Source organism: Scomber scombrus, chromosome 15, assembly GCF_963691925.1.
Source record: "Scomber scombrus chromosome 15, fScoSco1.1, whole genome shotgun sequence".
Lineage (NCBI taxonomy): Eukaryota > Metazoa > Chordata > Actinopteri > Scombriformes > Scombridae > Scomber > Scomber scombrus.
The window spans coordinates 3,923,386-3,939,566 of record NC_084984.1 but is presented as its reverse complement, the minus strand read 5'-3'; positions in this window follow the sequence as shown (position 1 = coordinate 3,939,566).

The window sequence follows — 16,181 nt, the reverse complement described above, 5'->3', positions numbered from 1 at the left end:
CTATTATACAAAGCAATGTGGTGTCAATTAACAGCAAAATACAATATCTTAGTATGTGTATGTATGTAAATTAGTATTTCTAAGTCCCTTGTATAGAATATGTAGCATGGATTTAGGATATAACTATGCACCCACAGAGCATACACATAACAACATGTTCAATCAACCAAAAATAATTATAATTCAAACCTCCTGTGTGAATGTGCATGGCCTTTAAAAGCTGAAACAGAAAAGCAGAGCCCTCTAACTTCTTTCTGTAGGCCTTTTTCATGAAAAACATTTTTGCTTTTCACAGTTGAAAGATCACAGTTTTAATAAAATGAATGATGGCTGAGTTCCATTTAGCTGCTAGAGTTTCAGGTTCCTGGTAGTTAGCATGCTGACTTATGGTAACACTGTCATGGCTTACTGAATAGAACAGAGCCATCGTTAATGCTATTAGAAACAACTGTGCTTTATATTCATACTAATTCTTGTGTGTTTACGCTGGAAGTGACAAAATAATGTATTTTCAAATCAGTCTGTATGCCATGCCTACTAAACAGTGCTTGATTTTTCAGTGAGCGCTGTGGATGGATGCTATTCCTACAATGCTCAAAAGAAATCAAGGAGCTGCTCTCTGCTGGAGAAAAAGTTTTGAACTAATTGGATGGTGGGGAGACAGTTCCAGGAGCCCCTCAGAAAACAAAAAATAACTATTACATATATGGGGGAAAGAAAAAAAAAAGATTTTGCTGTCTCTTTGTAAACTTTTAATTGGCAGAGGTATTCTAAACTCACAGTTCCTTGTCTTATATGCTAACTGCATTGCATTGTATTGGGTTGAGGGTAGTGAATTATAAAATTAACAACTTGTGAGTATCTCCATATCCATCCAGCTCCTCTAACTGTAATCATTTTAATTATCAACTCAGTCCCTTTCTAGTAGCTTGATTCCAGCTCAGTACATTCTTTGTAGCAATGAGCTCAACTATATCTAGTCGGCAACACTTGGCTTCCTGCACATATTCTTAATCCCTAGAGAGCGGATGCTCAAGTTTCTGGAACCAGGGGCGCAGTCGACCAAACACTGCTGTTCTTCTCCTTCACAGGTGACAAGCCAGCCAGTCCTGCTGAGATGAAGCACCTTCTGTTTGTCTGGAAACTCACATGGGACCAGTTTCCCAATGGAAACCCAATGACCCAACGCAATACAGTTCACCAGGCCATAGGCGCAAACAAACCCCTCCACCACAATCATGTGCTCAGTCTGAGGAAAGTCTAAAACGAATTAAAAGTAAATGGATCCATTTGATCACGTATTTTTATCACATCAGAGATTGTTGGTGTAGATGCCATCGAATCTGACCTTATAAGCATTTTAAATGTTCTTAAAGTCTAAATGTATAGCTATGTTGCTCAGTCTGCCAGTTGTAGCTACCCTGTCCTGCAGTCATCATCACATTTTCACCACACCCACATTCACACCTTTTTTGAAGCAGTTCCTTATTCCTACAGGAAAGATTTTGGTAACTTTAAGAACATGTACATGAACATGCCTCGCTGTTTCTCACTAATTTAATTACCTGTGCATACCTTTATATCTTCTCCTTTTTCTCTCGTTTGTATCAGTTCTCACGACCATCCCCCTGAACCCATTCTTTTCCTCACTCCCCATTCAGGGGGTTGCATCCCAAACCATCCCAGGTCCTCCCCGTGGTGAGTTTACATGTTCTCCCCATTTGTGTGGGTTTCTGTGGGTTTCCACATGCTCCAGTTTCCTCCCACCATCAAAGACATGTATGTTAGGGTTAATGCTTCCATCTAAGTCATTCTACTTCTTCTATAGGAACCACAAGGGAGCTGAAGAAGTAGAAAGCTCATCGAGATGTACCCGCATCCCGAGTCTCAACCCTGGGTTCCTAGACACTCAAGCTACATCTCAACTCCCTTTGGTCCCAGTTCATCCCGATGCAATCAACCATTCATGTCTGCCCTCGACCCCAATCATCCCATCATACAAGATCTCGACCAACCTTTTGGCTCCTGTTTATCCCCTAGCGATCGACCCTCTTCATCCCTCTCCTCGATTCCCAATCATCCCATCGTTCATGACCCTCATCCTGCTCTTCCCAAATCTTCTTGCCACTCCCAAAGTGGGAAAAAAGCCCTGTAGACCTGAGTTTTCTAAGAGATACTGAAAGTACATCCAAATATAGCAATATAAAAGAGCATGTTTTACATATATATGACCACTTTTCATCATGATGTGTCTGTGAGTAGTAAGAAGTTTTCTTTAATAAAATATGAAATGAGGCAGAAGAGTCTGCTCTGCCAACATATTTCTGCACAGTCAGCTTGCAATTCTTAACAAACACAACCTAATGCTCATGTGTTTTGGTCCCAAAGATGGAAAACTAAAAAAAGAGGAAGATGAAAAAGTTGCGAAACTGCCAAAGTTAGAAATATTAGTTCATCACAACATCCTGTTGGTGAGACTGAGAAGCAAGAGGGAAGTCTCCAAAAGTGCTTACATCCCTAAAATTTTCAATTACAGCTTTCAATTTTCTTTTTACTGGGAAGTATAATAGTGCTGATTTATATGCTACATTATCAAATACTATTCACAAACTAACCCATCTTGTGAGATGGAGAAGAGGAGTAAGGGTATGCGCTGAAATGGGGTGTTTTATACTGTAGGAAATATCCAATCTAACCCTTTTTTCATCCAGTCCATACAACCTTACCTTGCCTTATACCAGTCCTGCTCATCCCTGTGATGTTCATACTGACACCGTCTTTCCTGAAATGTACTGCAGACTTCATTTTTTAACCTCAGAACCAATCTGTTGGGGTATAATAAAAGGAAATTCAAAGTCTTCATCCTGAAAAGGCATATATTATAACTGAATGACAGTCACCGAAATTGTCTGGTTTATATTGGATGGATGGATGGATGGATGGATGGATGGATGCATGGATGGATGGATGGATGGATGGATGGATGGATGGATGGATGCATGGATGGATGGATGGAGAGACAGATGGATAGATGGACAGATAGATGGTTGAATACCATACAACAAAAAGAAGAAAAAAACAGTAAAATAAGTACATTCTACAGGGACAAAGCAGTCACAATTAAGAAAATAAGAGCATTCATTATATACAATATAAATCAACAGACTCTTAAAATGTTCTATGGATAAAAACCATAGATTGTTAATAAAATGGACGTAACATGTGACGTCACCCATTGGTTTGTGGACTGCTGCTAGGAAGCGAATAGTTTCAGATCTGGGCAGCGCCATTTTGAAAATTTCAGGTGCATGCTGGGTAAAAAAAAACACGGATTCTACTTATATGGGCATCAGGAGGAGCAAGAGGCGCCCTCCTGAACCTGTGAACCAATCAACCTGTCAATCACCACGTAGCCACGCCCTAATGCATACCCTGCTTTATCGTCAAATATAAAATCAGGGAGGCCAAAATGTCCCAAATGAACATCATACTGCATTGAAGAAGGCTTTAAACTAGCGATTGAGACCATAAACACATTTTGAAAACGTTTACTGAGGTTAGAAATCAAGTGAGAAGTTGGTGAATTCTCCATTGACTTGTATAGAGACGGAAGTCCTTTTGACACCAAAACGGTCGCCCCCTGGTGGCCTTTTGATAGAATGCAGTTTTAAGTTACTTCCGCGTTCGCATCATTTCAGAGGACCAGAACTCCCCGCCTGATAAACACTGATCTAATTTAAGGGAGTCCTGAAGCTTATTCTACCTATTAGGAGTGTAACAGGTGAATGCAGTTTTTCCCAGTTGTATGTTCATATACAGGATATTGAAGGTAATGCATTCTTGTGAACATGTATGGTATCCCATATTTCTAAGCAATGATAAATAAAAAGGAAGCTTATTTAGTATGGCTTTATAAGTTGAGTGATCAGTGCATCAAGGGGTTTGAGGGTATATGGGCAGCGACATGCATTTAAATTACAACTGCAATTTCAAGCACTGATAAAAATCTTGCCTGTACAATCTGTAATCTGCTGTTAAAAGAGATGCAGTGCTTATTTCTAAAAAAAAAAGAAATTTAAATTTAAGCTTTTTAGTCAGTTCCTCAACATGAGTTTTAAATGATTTTCATTTAACCTGATACCCAGCTACTTATAACATAGCACTTTTTAAATTTCAGCCTCAGACATGGAACTAATAGTAAACTTACAGGATTTTAAAAAAAATATTGAATAGCATTGTATTTTTCATATCTGGAATAAGCAAAAGCTTAAGTTTAGCCAAAAACATCCAACATTAAATTAGACAAAGATTTGTCAATAGTGGGCACTGATGAGTAAATTGCTGTGTCATCAGCATAATATGAATGAATGAATAGAGGTGTCATTAATCAATGAGCCCAGGAAATTGAAATTATAATGTAAACAGAATTCATACAGAAGTATTGAGCCCTGTGACTTGACAGCTGACAGCCTCCTTGACTTGAGGAGGAAGACAGTTATCGTGGCTTCCCTGGATTCTAGAAACCCTTCAAATTGGACGGGAGCATCTGCTGCTTCATTAAGGAATCCAGCCAGAGGACATTCGCTCTGTGAAAATGAAAGCTGCAGACTTAAAGGCACCTTGTGGAGTTCTCATTGTAAACACAGACAGATTTGTTTACATTCAATATCTGTCAAGAAAACACATGGAGTGTATCCTTAAGGCCTAACAAACATATTTAATGCGTTTCCAACCTCATAAGAATTTCCAGTCTTTTTTTATTAACTCTGCATTGTTTACATCCACTCGTGGCTGTCACTGCTACCTTTTACTGCAAATTGCTTTCACCAGCTGACAATATTACAGCAACTTGTGGTGTGCATGTGCATCCTCGTACATGTGCTGATAAAACATACATGCATGCATCATCAATTAATGCTCCACAGCACCACTGGTGGTTAAAATAATTCACGCTGTCCTGATACAATTTAACAAAAATCACATTCATAAGTATTCTTGAGTCTCAGTTTGGTTCACCTTCTCGTTTTTTTCCAAGGACAAACTCCAGCATTTATATGCTGGTGATCGGCTGTCTCCATGAAAGAGGTTTTCGACATGAGGGCAAATGGGAGGCAAGGAGCAAACTAACCACCTGTTACAAGAAAAAAAACTTCCTCTGAAAGACACTGCTGATTCATCAAGATTCAAATGGAGAGCTGTTAACTGACCCGACCCGCTATTATGAGAGTGTCGTGTATCTCGTGGCAGGCATTTTAATTAATTTCTAATTAATAACAGTAGAAAAAGGACTCAGCCACTATATTAGTTACTGTAAATGAAGAAAATCCAGAGCAAAAAATATAATTAAATTCACTTTTGAATTTCTTGCATGTATGTCTTCTCAAAGCCGTCATGATTGAGCTGATCAACTGCAAACAATGACATTTTGACATACCCGATTGCATCATCAAATGTATTGCCTTAATCGGTGACTGTACGTCAAAGATTGAAGGATGTGTGAAGAAAACAGCTTTATTACTCCAGAGGCAACCGACCCAGAGAACTGTAAAATTGGTCACAGAAATGGTATTGATCTGGCTTTTCAAAGTGCTGTTGTGACTAGACTCGTAATGCTCTTTAGTAAATGCTCGCTCTCTGCTCTGGTTCTCTCCCTACTCTGCCAGCTATGTGTCATATTATTATGCAATGTGTCACACAGAAGCTATTGTTGGATCTAGATTGAATGGCGGAAATTTATAATTTATAATTTACAAAAAAAGGTTGAATTCTTTTCGCTGCTTATTCGTGGAAGCTTTGAGAAAATCACCTCACTGAACAGCTTGTCACCGGAGGAGGTCCCTCTGAGAAGATTAAAAGTTTCTGTAATTGATTCTGAGTCATGCAATTGTAAATATACATGGGACTGCCCACTCGCAGGACAGGGTGACCTTGTCGGAAACAGGGAGGGTCCTTACACAGATTCCTACCTGGGCCACGTTGTAATTGAATGGGAGATGAGGAGGACGAGCCAGTGCAACCAGCTTGTGCAGACAATGACTGATTGTCTGGGGACTGCTACCTAACATAATGCATTACTGCAACATAATTGACTTTAGTGCAAGACAAGATCCCCATGGGCTAACAATTTAGCCTCAAGGTCACAGTTTTTGGGCGGAAAGCAACGCAAGTATGATGACAGTTTTGTCAAGATGTCTGAATAGGTGGACAAAAGAGTAAATACACAAAGAGATCCATTATCCTTGACCTTGCTTGCTGCTAAGATTTCACATGACCACGGATCCCATTTAGTGGAATCCTGACCTCCTGACAATTCAAGAGCGTTTCCTGGATAGTGATATTTTATTCCCAGAAATTCAAGTCAGTCATAACAAAACTGTTGAGAAATTCTAGTGAAATGTTGAATACATACAGTACATTTTCCTGCCATACTATTATTCCAGCAAAGAAATGTGGAGATAACGAGGCTTGCTGAGTCTGGCTTCGGTTTCTGGCCACATGACAGCATATTTAGTGTCATCACCCATCAAGCATCTGTCAGTCTGCTGCAGCTCTCTTATCCTGATTGATGGTCACCCCCTGGTGTATAGTGAACAGCTAGCCATCCGACCACCGTGTCAGTATCTGCGGTTAATGACCCGCTCGAAGGCTTCTCTGACTGAGCAGAGAGCAAAAGTTAGCTGCATGACTGCTGTACTTTGATCACACACAGGCACTTAGCATGCAAACAAATGTGTAAACAACTTAATATGATTATTGAAAGTCATGGCGCATGCTACAGTACATATACATACATTAGTTTCTATCACCCAAGATATATAACTGCTGATTATTCATGCTTTAACCTTTGTGTCGTCCTCCCGGGTCAAATTGACCCTGTCCATTTTGACTGTTCCTTCTTTTCTCCCTTCCTTCCTTCCATCTGTCCTTCCTCCCTCCTTCTCTCTTCATTTCCTTCCTCTTTCTGTCCTCCCTTCCTATTTTCCTTTCTCCCTCCTACCTTCCTTCCTTCTTTCCTCCTTCCTTCCTCCATCATTTCCTTCCTTCTTCCTCCCTCCTTTCCTTCCTTCTTCCTCCCTTCCTCCCTCCCTCCTTTCCTTCCTTCTTCCTCCCTTCCTTCCTTCCTTCCTTCCTTCCTTCTTCCTGCCTCCTTTCCTTCCTTCCTCCCTCCTTACTTTCCTTCTTCCTTCCTTCCTCCCTCCTTCCCTTCCTTCTTTCTTCCTCCCTTCCTTCCTTGACTCGAGGACAACAGGAGGGTTAAGGTCGTATTTTGAGTAAAACTTATCAAGCCGTGAGATGTATCCTGGCATTTTATTCTAGGATTAAACTGTGGCACATTAAATCTAGTGGGGGGGGATTCATGTATTTATTTATTTATGTTAAGTGAAAGTCACTGAGCTTTGGGTATGTATTCAGAGTGTGTGATAAATCTGCACTTAATGCTCATTCTTGTTGAAGGTTATTAACTGCTTCTGATGTTTCATTGCTGGGCATGGCGGATTATGAAGATGGACTCTAAATGTAGCAGCCACTCAAGTCCAATGATTTGGTATCTGATTGTAAAATGTTTGTTGAAGGACTAATCTGTACAAGGATTTGCTGTTCTGTAAGACATTATATTTCAGCAGCAGTTCACAGTAAAAGAAGAGTGGGCTTTCACACAGTAGTAATGTTTCAGTCTGATTGTTTACACTATAAAAGTAGAAAGTGGAAAGGAGGATGAAAGCTTTACTAGAAAATGACACAAAGAAATCTTCTGTCTTCTGTCGTCTGTAAAATGAGCTAAAACATTTAATCCCTGTTGGATAAGCCTTGTATCTTTCCCAGAGATACAGAGCAGCAACTGCCTCTGGATGCAGGAGTTAAAAAGAAAACAAAAAACATTTCTATTGGAGTTGAACAGCAAGTTTTGACTTGTTTTGTTATACTAAATAATTGTTTGTGTGTTATTAACCCTCCTGTTGTCCTCGAGTCAAGGAAGGAAGGGAGAAGGAAAGATGGATGGATGGAAGGAAGGAAGGAAGGAAGGAAGGAAGGATGGATGGATGGAAGGGAGTAAGGAAGGGAGGAAAGGAAAGAAGGAAGGGAGGAAGGAAAGGAAGGAAGGATCGATGGAGGAAGAAGGAAGGAAGGAAGGAAAGGAGGGAGGAAGGAAGGGAGGAAAGGAAAGAAGGAAGGGACGAAGGAAAGGAAGGAAGGACGGAGGAAAGAAGGAAGGTAGGAGGGAGGAAGGGGAGAAAGGAAAGGAAAGAAGGAAGGAGGGAAAGAATGAAGGGAAGATAGAAGGAAGGAAAGAATGATGGAAGAAGGAAGGAAAGGAGGGAGGAAGGAAGGAAGGAATGAAGGAAAGATGGAAGAAGGAAGGGAGGAAAGAAGGAACAGTCCAAACAGACAGGGTCAATTTGACCCGGGAGGACGACACGAAGGTTAAAGAAATGGGTAAAAAAAAAACCTAAAAGAAATATAATAAAACTTTTCTTTTCTCAAGTATTCTCTCAAGATGTTTCCATAGAGACTCGTCTTTCACCACTTCACTTCCTTCACTGTTGTACATGAAGGTCTCCTTAGAGCTGTTTTCACCTGTCAGGATGTTATATATGTCTGCTGAGGTGGTAGCGGCCATGTTTTCCTGATGATTGTGGGATTTAATGGACAGTGTAAGGATACAACATGATGACAGCTGTGTCATTTTATGTGTATGTTGGCGGTCTGTTTAAGCACGTCTGGTGACTTGTTTATTTCTGCTTGATTGGACAGAGCAGATGTATACAGGATATGACTGAGAACTAACATCTAGACACATCTCTTCTCAAATGCCTCCGTAACCTTAAATGATGCTGTTTAAAATTATAATGAGTGACTGTTATTGTTATTATTTGCTATTTCCACTTATACTGCACTTTTGCCATAATACATCAGCAGTATATTAGTATCAATATGTATCGGTGTAAGGCAAGGCAAGGCAGTTTTATTTATATAGCACATTCATACACATTGGCAACTCAATGTGCTTTACATAAAACAAACATTTAACAGAAAAATTGAAAAAAAAAATTGAGAAAGAAAAACACACACACACACACACACACACACACACACACTAATAATAAAAACAAAGTACAGAAACATAGAAAGAGAGAGAAATAAAATACTATAATAGAGCATTAAATATAAGGTTGCAGCATAAAATAATGATTTGCTTTAAAATCATTAAAAGGACATAGAGTGCAAATGAAAGATTAACATTTAAAGTGCTTTGAAATAAAGAGTTCAATCATAAGCACAGGAGAAGAGAAGTGTTTTTAACCTGATTTCAGTTCTGCTGGTAGTTTGTTCCAGTTGTGTAAAAGCTGCTTCACCATGTTTAGTCTGAACTCTGGGCTCCACTATCTGACCTGAGTCAGTAGATCTCAGAGCTCTACTGGGTTTATATTCTACTCTCTGTAGTAATAAGCATCCTAAGAAAAAAGGCCTCATGTTCAGTCAGTGTATTGTGCAGCATACGCTTCATCACTGATTTAAAGCTACATTGCGCTCTCTCCTCAGCTCCATGGATTGGATTCTTTATGTTTTATTTAAAGTAAAATGCATGGTGTGTATATATGTATGCATGTATATTTTTATGATATCTTTGTAATCGTAATCATCATCATCATCATCATCAATCATCTTTGTAACTTTCATGTTTCTAGAACATTTTGACTTAAGTATGACCATCAGCAAATCATACCTTTGGATTTAGGGGTTGCATCAGGAGCGGCCAATCAGGTTTCTATTGCACCCTTACTTAGTCCCCACACGTGCCCCAGGCACCCAGCGATATTCAGAAGGGTAGAGCAATTGATATCCTCATTATACTTTAATACATCATTTGAATACGTGATGATGTAAAAATTCAATAAGCACTCTTAGGTGCTCTTTTGGCCCTCATTTGGTCCTCACAGTGTGCGAGAAGAAATGAATTACATCCCTATTGGTCATGAAGATTCATGATGAATATTTCATGAGTATGCCAGGGAATTCTCACAATTGCAGTTAATGACAAAGCATGCCATCTGCCACAGCAACAGGTAATTTAAGGAATCCATCATAATCTGTTGTCACTGGCATGATACAGTAACACTGCAAACAGGCTTCAGACAATACCCAAATGTCTGGTTGTCTGTTCTCCATAAATAAGCAATACGTTTACTCAGTATGTTGCAGTCTGCATGGCCTAATGTCTTCTTTCAGGGTGAAACAAGCAATAAAAGCGATGAATAATACATTCAACAACTGTATTTTCTTTTCATCACACTTTAATTGGACATGTTTTACGGAGCGGTGACATCATAACCCTCCTCAAACATTGCCGGTGCATTAGACCGTGGGTTCATGTAAAAACCAGTGCGTGGCACAGTGTGACCAGACCAAGGACAAATTAGTGTCCAAAGAAGTTGACTGAGCCAGAGCAGGTGCTCTTGGTGAATGTGAATTGCGATAACACATTTTATTATCAAATATTCATGAATCACTGTGCTTTACCGCACCGTGTTGTAGGCTAATATCTAATTGCCAATTACACTTGCAGCTCACAGAGCATGATGGTGAAGAGGATAGCATGATAGTGTCTGGTCCGAGGAGGAAGTAGAACAACCATTTAAAATTAATGTGCTTAGATAATGTCTTAATACATTTCTCATTTTATACCATACAATCAATAAACATCTTAATAATAAGCATATTTGATATACTGACGATGACCTCAAGAAGAATTTAATAGAGAGCACCACGTTCATCTAGAAAAACGCTAGGAGTGGAGATTAACCTTTGTGTCGTCCTCCCGGGTCAAATTGACCCCGTCTGTTTTGACTGTTCCTTCCTCCCTCCCTCCTTCTCTCTTTCTTTCCTCCCTTCCTTCTTTCTTTCCTTCCTCCCTCCCTCCTTCTCTCTTTCTTTCCTCCCTTCCTTCCTTCTTTCCTTCCTCCATCCCCCTTTCTTCCTTCCTTCTGTCCTTCCTTCCTTCCTCCCTCTTTCTTTCCTCCCCATTACCTTCCTTTTTTCCACTTTCCATCCCTCCTTCCTTCCTTCTTTCCTTTCCTTCCTTCGTTCCTTCCTTCCTCCCTGCCTTCTTTCCTCCCTCCCTCCTTCTCTCTTTCTTTCCTCCCTGTTACCTTCCTTCTTTCCTTCCTTCCTCCCTTCCTCTTTTCCTTTCTCCCTCCCTCCCTCCTTCCTTCCTTCCTTCCTTTCCTTCCTCCCTTCCTCCTTTCCTCCTTTGATTCCTTCCTTCCTCCCTCCCTCCTTTCCTTCCTTCTTCCTCCCTCCTTCCTTCCTTCCTTCCTTTCCTTCCTCCCTTCCTCCTTTCCTCCTTTCCTTCCTTCCTTCCTCCCTTCCCTCCTTTCCTTCCTTCTTCCTCCCTTCCTTCCTTGACTCGAGGACAACAGGAGGGTTAAGAGAGTGTCATATATACTGACACCTCAAAAGCCTTCTTGATTAGAAACAAGTAAAACACAGATGCTGTTTATATGTTTATGTACATGTCTCCTTCTCTGCAAGAGAATATTTACATCAATATAATGTTCTGTGTCTTATTATAATGGATTCAGTTGTACTGCATTAACACCCAAAAAAGCAAATATGTTTATATGTTAAACTATATACACGGTCGCCCATAAAGTTGGAATAATTTAGTTTTCAGACACATTCCTCTTTTCATTTTCTATTTATACACATCAGTAATCACCTTTGACCAGGAGCAATGAGATATATACACTTTATCTATCAAGAATAAATCACAATCATTTCATGGAAAGAGGTAAAAAAAATATTGTATTCCAACTTTATGGGCGACCGTGTACATGAGTGAAGATGTACATGGGTCAATGACGTATAAGGATTTACAACAACTCAATTGTAGAATAATAAAAACAAGCATATCTAATGCAGTAGTTCAAACATTCAGAATGTTGTGTACCTTAAGATCCATATTATAAATTTGAAATTAAGTGATTTTAGTGGGTTTTTCAAGATTAATTGGCACTGGCCTTAAAAAAAAGTCATGTGGTGCGACCATGATTCATCTTGAAATAAATTAATTTACTTAACACGCTTCACATCTTTTTTTTAAGTTTTCAGTAATATAAAGTGTTTGGAAACAAAGTATTAGAATTTTTTTTTTAATTTTTGTAAATGATGATCATTTATTTATATAAGATATTTCAAGATGAATCATGGTCGCACCACATGACTTTTTTAAGGCCAGTGCCAATTAATCTTGAAAAACCCACTAAAATAACTTAATTTCACATTATAATATGAATTTTCAGGTACACAACATATTGAATGTTTGAACTACTGCATTAGATATGCTTGTTTTTATTATTCAAAAATTGAGTTGATGAAAATCCTTATACGTCATTGACCCATAAAAAAATGTCTTGTCTCAATTTGTGTAAATATACAGTATATCAGCAGATATCCAAATGTATTCTTATTAAAATACTCATATTTTTGAGCTTTGATTCAAAAACTCTCTCTATTATTTTGGATACATTTGAGAAACTAATTCAACCAAAATTAGTAATAAACAGTTCATTTAAAAAAAAAAATCTTGAAAAGAAAAGATGAAAAGAAAGAATAATGAAAAGCAAAGGTATTTGCCATTTTTCTTTTTTTTTATACTTTGGGGAGCTGTTATGATTCTGATCACATAAAAGCTATCTGTGGGGCGACCTCGTCGATTCTGAAACCAAAGATTTCTTTAGTCAATTACAAAAGCAATCAATAATCCCAAATGAATCTTTGACGGTAAGCTGTTTCAATGTAGGTGCCACTGATGAGATTTTTTTGGAACTTCTTTCTGCACTGTTAGTTTTATAGATTGCATTTGCCATGCAGTGGAAGTGCTGTTCCAGTTAGTTTATTTTAAAAATGACCTGTGTTTCTTTATGATAAACATGAATCTCATTACAAGAAGCTAGTTAGACATCTCCTCAACACTTCCCCAAAAGGGGAGAAAATAATAGAGACATGTAACAGTATGGGAATATCAAGTAATTGTGTTTGAAGTAATGGGAATCTGGTGTTGTGTTGTTTGTTGTGCAACCAAGCATTGACCTCATGAGGCAAAACAAAGAGGACGTAATTGCTTTAACCCTTGTGTCGTCCTCCCGGGTCAAATTGACCCAGGTCTGTTTTGACTGTTCCTTCTTTCCTTCCTTCCTTCCTTCCTCCCTCTTTCTCTGTCTTTCCTTCCTCCCTCCTTCTTTCCTTCCCCTCATTCCTTCCTCCCTCCTTTCCTTCCTTCTGCCTCCCTTCCATCTTTCCTTCCTTCCTTCCTTCCTTCCTTCCTTCCTTCCTTCCTTCCTTCCTTCCTTCCTTCCTTCCTTCCTTCCTTCCTTCCTTCCTTCCTTCCTTTCTTCCTTCCTTCCTTCCTTCCTTCCTTCCATCTGTCTTCTCTTCCTTCCTTCATCCCTTCCTTCCTTCCATCTTCCCTTTTTTTCCTTCCATCGTTCCATCTTTCTTTCCTGCCTTCCTTCCTTCCTTCCATCTTTCCTTCCTTCCTTCTTCCTCCCTCCTTTACTTATTTCTTCCTCCCTTCCATCCTTCCTTCCTCCTTTCCTTCCTTCTTCCTCCCTTCCTTCCATCCTTCCATCTTTCCTTCCTTCCTTCCTCCTTTCCTTCCTTCTTCCTCCCTTCCATCTTTCCTTCTATCCTTCCATCTTTTCTTCCTTCCTTCCATCATTCCATCTTTCCTTCCATCCTTCCATCTTTCCTTCCTTCCTTCCATCTTTCCTTCCATCCTTCCATCTTTCCTTCCATCCTTCCATCTTTCCTTCCATCCTTCCATCTTTCCTTCCATCCTTCCTTCCTTCCTTCCATCCTTCCATCTTTCCTTCTTTCCTTGACTCGAGGACAACAGGAGGGTTAAACCGTGTCTACTTTTCTAACTTTTGCCATTAAAAGTAACAATACTACTTCTAGTTACTGTAAGTTTCACAATGTATTTTAACCTAAACTGCTGTGACATGTACGTCTACAGTCTTTCTGGTCCAATGATGATGGATATCCTCACCTGCCTGCTATAGTGAGTTTTTTGGGGACCTCAGTACACCACTGACCCCTGACTCCCTGGAATTTAAAGAAAAAAAACTTTCTTTCATCCAACACTTAATACTTCCACCATGACTTCCTGGATGACAGCAGCCGTGGTTTTGATGTGTCTGATCTCTCTGCTTTCAGGTCTGTTGCCTCTGTAGACCACCCAGAGCTCACCCTAGAGGTTTAATTTGATTATGATTGGATGTCAGGATGAAGCTGCTTTCGGCACAAGGGACTCTTTCAGATTGGAAGTTTGACACTGTTCTCTTTTGTAATAAAACCTTTAAAATATACAGGTGAGACGTGTCAGCGGTGGTTTCCTTCTTCATCAACACATCAAGAATCTACCAATTAAAATACACTTCAATATCATTGTATTTGAAATATGCTGCAAACATGAGCTGTAGGGGAAAGAGTCACCTGTGCCCAACCAGTGTCAGTTAGTTTAATGTCCATGCACAAGCAGCTGCCATTTATTAAGGTCTATTTTCACTTCTGTTGTGGATTTTGGGTTGTCCTTGTTGGTTGAGGAGAATTAATTTTTGGTAAGCCAATAAGGAAATTCATGTGGAGAACTGCTTATTAGTTAGACTTGATTTTTCTATATACTATAATATTTATAAAAATGTGAAAAATTCATATCAGGGACAAAGCACCCCAGAGAGCCAAAATGGCTCTCGGGCATCTCCACTCATGCTTAAATTTGTTTATATAGTCAGATTTTTTGCTGATGTGTAAAACTAATTTAAAAAAACAGATACCATGAAATAAAATCATACAGAAATAATTAAAAAAATTCATTAAAATCAAAGTGCATTTGGATAAAAAGACAGAAAATCAACCAATCTGATAATGCTACTATCTTTTTTGATTACAGCAAAACTTAAATACTAACTACATTCAGCATTCAGATTTAGAGCCCTCCTTAGCCAAATATTAAAATTAGCCTGGCCTTTTGAAAATATTTCATTTTACACCCTGTAAATTTGAACTAATTCAAAAAAACAAATGCACTTGAACTCAACCTCAGCTTATTAGCCTATGTTTTAAAGAAATATTCAATATTCTACCAACACGTTACCTACCTATACCATCACCTACTTTAAGGCCAGGCAATACAATTAGTAATTTACCTTTTTTTGTTTTTTGCTCAATATCATCATGACATTTACACCAACACATCAAGTACAGAAAATTACCACATGTCCTTGTCCATATTCACTTTGTGGATCCACAACTTTCCAAGGCTGTGTAAAAATGATTAAAGTCTTACAATCTGAGTCATCGCAGATCCATCGTGTTGTTGAGGATCTGGGAGAGAACAAAGTCTGTTATTCAGGTTTTAACAAGTTTGCTGTCTGAGCACAGAGGCTGCAGGAGGCTCAGGTGCAGCAGAGAGAGACAATCCCTTCACATTCAGAGGGGAATAGACCTGTCATCTCCGTAAACCCTTGAAGAACCAACCAGTGGAACCACATGCAGCCCTTTCAGCACACTTATCTGCTGTGAACCAGGGTAGAAAGATATTAACAGAGGGCATCGTCATGCAAGACGCAGGCATTCTCAGCGGGTAATGTTTGTGTTTTCTGACAGTTTGCTGTGCTGTTGACGTGGATGCATCGCGCTCAACATTCATCACATTTCAGTGATTCATGCAGCTGGCTCTGAACAAAAGATAAGGGGGTGTGTTTCGGTTTTAAATAAATAAAACAAATGTACTGCTTTTTTTTAAAAATCCCCGCTGATCAATTTAAATTCAATAACTACGCTTCTCAAAACCGCAGCTTGCATTTGACTGAATTCATGTTTGATAATGAGCTGTTTATTGAATGCCTTAAATATGCTTAGTACTAAGCATGGCCCCGGGACACAGGTTTGTTGTTGGGCCCCTATTGAAGCTATTGATATACATGGTAGTACTCTAGAAATCTGAAATTATTGGATGATTAGTCAATTGACAGAAAATTAATCAGCAGCAATTTTGATGTAATTTTTCAATTTCCAACTCAGGATCTTTGTTGATCAGACAAAGCAAGAGCAAACAATCTGAATATGTGCTTCAGGAGATAATGATCATCATTATTCACTATTTTCTGACATTTTAT